This window comes from Python bivittatus, unplaced genomic scaffold, assembly GCF_059951505.1.
Source record: "Python bivittatus isolate LINGU-HERP-01145 unplaced genomic scaffold, Pbiv_v1 ctg000410_np1212, whole genome shotgun sequence".
Taxonomy (NCBI): domain Eukaryota; kingdom Metazoa; phylum Chordata; class Lepidosauria; order Squamata; family Pythonidae; genus Python; species Python bivittatus.
In genome coordinates, this window is record NW_028277067.1 from 9985229 (window position 1) to 9990257 (window position 5029).

Here is a 5029-nt window from a genome sequence, read left to right on the forward strand (position 1 = left end):
AAAAGGTATTTTTTTAAGTGAGATATTCGGTCAGTGAGCGGGACGCCAGGGGGCGCCGGCAGACTATGTTCGGTGCCGAAACCTTCAAAGTGGTCCGGCGGAACGCGCTGCTGAGCGCTTTGGGCTTTAAATTAGAAAAAGAAAATTAAATTATTATCCATACTTTTGCAAGCTGCCTGCTTGCAGGATATCCTCACCTACAGTTCACCCACCAGGCTTAGAGCCTGGCGCTGCAGCTTAAGCTGTTTTTGATGCTTGGGAAGGCAAATCCCTGAAGCACCCTCTATGGTGGCAGTTGAAAAGCTGCTTTGCAGCCAGCTGCTCTATGGTAAAACTGCCATGGCTTCACCACCGGGCTTAGATGCTACAACGCCTAAGCCACAAAGTGCCTTTTGTCCTGTAACCATGTCTAGAAGTCTTTTGGAACACTCCTGGACCCACATCAAGAGTGCCAAAGCCATGAGGGGTTGTTGTACAGCAAGGGTGCTGCTTCCCTACACAGTACACAAAACTGCCCTCTGCAGTTTTGGTGTCAAGGTGACGTTGGTTTAGCAGTCTTCTGGTAGACTTCTGAAGACATGTTTAACACACCCTTCTGGCTTTGGCGCTCCAGTGCCAAAGCTGCAGGGGGTGTTTGTGACACATTAGGTAGTTTTCAGGAAGAGCACTGGACACATGTTAAAGTGACACGTATCCAGTGGCCTTCAAAAGATATTGGGCCTATTATCAGAGAAATAAGATTGTTTGGGCTTATTATCAGAGTAAAAGATTCCACTGCCAAGAGAGAAATAGCCTGAAAATTAGGGGCCAAGCATGTGGCAGGGTCATGCCTGCTGTAGCCTCAGGTGGCCAGTACAGCAGAGCAGGCCCTTACCTCCAAACGTCCCCGAAAATGATTTGACACAAAGTCGGAAAGCACCACTTTTACATGGGCCACAGTGGATTGACGATGTTACATGTCAAAATCCTCCACAAAGACCGTGGTTGAGTAGTTTGTGGTGGTTAATGTTGTAGGAACCCAGCTCCTTTCTCAGTATATTGTGACAATCAGGCCTATCACCTTAAATCATAACTTGGTTTATCTGGGCACTGTATGTTAACACAGGAAATGTGTTTTGTTAACCTGGGCTTGGCATGTTGTATACAACCATCAGTGAGTTCCACAGACAAGTGGTAGCTTAAACCCAGATCTACTCACAGTGGTGCCAAGTAGCAAGCCACAATGATATCAACATGCATATGTCCTGACATCATTCCACAAATGGCATGATTGATATCACAATGTCTGATGTAAGGACATAAGTCATGTCATTTACATGATGTCATCAAGACACACCTGTTGTCATCTGCTTGCCCCCATGGGTGACCCCTGGTCTCAGCCTGGTGCTCTAACTACTACATAGCACTAATTTGCTCAAACCACCCTTCTCTCAGCTGGTGAACTTCAGATATATTGAACTAATTATGCCAATTATGGGAGCTGAAGTCCAATCCATCTGAAGGGCTTTAAGTTAGAAAAGGCTGCTTTAAACCATCCCTTGCTCATTTGTCCATCGATTCCTGCTGGAGTGGGGAGAACCAATTTCAGTTTCAGCTGCTCATTGGATCATGGAGTTTACTAGATAAATTTTTCACCATCTCTCAACTGTCCAGAGTTGGTGTTGTATGGATGAAAAGAAGTCACATGCTCACTGGCACTGCTTTAAGTCATAGAGGAAAGAAGTGCTAATAGATACATTAATAAAGTAAACATAATATTTTCCCAAACTTTCTTCCCATTCTGTCCTATTTCTGTTTCTCAGGTTTGAAACAAACCCCAAAGGCAGCTATTCTCTAATATGGTATGCAAACTGCACACCAGCCTTATCCAACATGGTCTTTAGCATGCTAGTTAAGAAATCTGGAAGTTGTAATTCCAATACATCACAAAGCACCAGGCTGGTGAAGCCTGTGCCATGTCATTCATTTCAGTAGCTCTGGTTTGTTTCAGTCAGGTTTGCAAAGAAAGATACCCACATGGCTAGGTCTTGGTTCTTGTCCTCTTTTATAGCAGTCCTGTTAATGGCAGTCAGGCATCAGTACCATCATCATCCCATCTCATAACAGGATCTTGGTTAGTGCTTCATATGGTGCCATCAAGAGAGAACTCTGAGGCAAAGGTTCAGGTGCACACTTAGCAGAGCAGGAGGACCCTGAAAAGGTGTGTGGTTGTCTTGCTGTATTTTGAAGTGCTGTGTTGTAACCTGCTGTGATTGTCCCAAGTAGGAACATGCAAAACATTTCAAATTCAAACTGTTTTAAATCCAGAGCATCCCCTTTTGAGTAGGAAACAATTTCCTCAAGTGCAAAACAGTTGTTTTACATTTGAAATGTACTGCTTTGGTCATTTTGGAAGTGTTGAGTGTGAAACGAAGTTGTTTTTAAGCTTGAAATGCTTCAAAATGGGATTGAACCAGTTTATTTACCTGTTTCACACTTGAAACAATTATTTGGAACTTGAAATGCCTTTCCAATTTGAATCTGAAATGTTTGCATGCCACTTGTTGGGAGTCAAAATTGCTACCTGCACCACTGTCTGCCTAACCACAGACAGAGGCAATGGTTTCATGATAAATCTTTTCTGTAAACCGCCCAGAGTTGCTTTTTAACGAGATGGGCGGTGACAAATTTGATATAAATATAAATATAAATATAAATATAAATAAAATAAAATTGAAAACAGTGGTGAAAGTATAAAAAATAGCTGGTTCACTGAAACTGTGGTTTAATAAGCCATGGCTTGTTAAATCACAATGGCCCGATTCATACAACAGGCTAAGCCATTAATCAAAAAAATTGCATTGCTCCTTAGGCATGTTATGTGAACCATGTCAGTGACATGAGTAGCAAGATAAGGATGATTGCTCAATATAAACCTTATCTGGAAGTACCCAGATACAGAACATACTCTGTATTATTCAGGAAACTCCCTAACAAAGATTTTATTGGGCAATTTTCTTACCTCACCAGAAATTGATGTAGTGTCTAAACATCATCCTATTCCATCTATAACAGTGATGGCAAACCTATGACACGCATGTCAAAGGTGACACACCATGACGTTTTGGGTGACATGCCAGCATTCACCAACACCCGACAACAACTGTTCTCCCTGTTTGAGTTACTTTTTGATTAGTAAAATACAGACTTTCTACCTCCATCCTCAGTGGTTGTTTTTCTGCTGATATCTGTCTAGGTAACTGCAGTCGACTTTCCATATTGTGTGGGAAATAGTTCTATAAATACATCCTGCTCTGTCCTGCTGTAAACATGTTGTAGCGTCGTAGGCAAGGGGAAGTTAATTTGCCCAAGCAGGCCTTTACCGAAAATTATTGTATCCAATCCATTTTAAACCATATTTAAGATGTGCGCTACTGTGTACGTGCTATTATGTGATTACATCTTTCCTTTGAAAAGTAGAGAATTTAAAAAACAAAATACAAATACAGTAATACCTCGGTTCACGAACGCTTCTGTTCACGAACAATTCGGTTCGTGAATAGCGTTCGCAAAATTTTGCTTCCCTTCGCGAACTCTGCATCGGGTGATGAACAGGATCCACGGCTATTTTCCCTGCTGTGACACGTGGTCGTGGCTTCCTGTAGGGAGGGGGACTCTCCCTCCAAACAATAACCGCCTCCCCACCCGCCTTCCTGTCCTTCACGCCAGAAGTCGCCTCAAGCAAGGTTAGTGTTCTCTCTCTTCAAACTGTACTGTACTGTATTTTGTTTCATATTTTTGTGGTTTAAAATAAATATACATATGGTTCAGAACAGATTAACCGTATTTACATTGGACCTTATGGGAAAATTTGATTCGGTTCACAACCAATTCGGTTCGCGACCAGAGTTGTGGACTGAATTAAGTTCGTGAACTGAGGTACCACTGTATACTGGAGGGAAAAACACAAAATGGGAATGATGTTGTTTCTGCAAGGCCAGAGGTGCTATGGTATAATCAGACACAGTCAGGTAAACAGATAAATATTGGCAAGCCATTGCATATTTTAATATATAGTATTGTAAAAATTATCTGATGGGTCAGTTAATCATGCTGGTATTCCAACACGTAGTTTCCTAATTGATCATAGGTTCAACTACCTCTGTTCCCCCTGTAAACCTGCCCATCTCCTTACATCAGTGGGAGATGCCCTTCTAAAGGTGACTCTGTCGCCAGAAGCTCTGCCCTCCAGTATTTAAGAAGATGGTAAAACCATCTCTATTGCCAGGTGTTTTTATTGTTCATTATTTTAATGGTTGGTTTCAATCTTGATTTTGATAGTACTGTATTCATTTTTGTTCTTTTTAAAAAATTCTTGAATGCCTTGAAATAGAAATAGAAACTGAAATAAATAAATAAACAAACAAACAGAAGAAGGCAGGCAGGCAGGCTATGATTTTAGAGGTATTCGATTCCTAAATATGTTTAAATTATATATGAAATTATTCATAATGCTTAAACATAAACAATCTTGGATAATTTTCATTTGCCTGCAGGGACATGTGTGGGGATGGGGGTAAAAAAAATCAAGGTGGCAGTCACAACCATACGAAGTCTTTCCCCTCTTTGATGTGTGTTGCACATACAACACATGTAAAAAAGGGGCAGACCTTCAGTTGTGCAACTACAGCCACCAGCTTGATTTTTTTTACCCCGTTTGCCTGTTGTTGCTGTTTTTACCTTAACCCTTTCAAATAACTTGCGATGCAGTTTGATGCTAAAATTTGGCAGTGCGAATTTTGACAGCAAGTGAGGAAGGGGCTGCAAAGATCAAACTAAAAGTTTCAAGGAGACCTGTGTGAGTTGCTCCTTCTTGCAAGGTCAGATTTCCTGCAGCTGAAAACAGGTGGAGGACGAATGGGAAAAAAGGAAAACCAGAAGAACAATATTTGATGACAAAATCGTGCCCTATAGAGAATCAGTGAGCAAAGTGCAGTTCATCCAGAATCAACATCTGGAGTGGAAGGATCCATGGATCAACAGGCCTCTG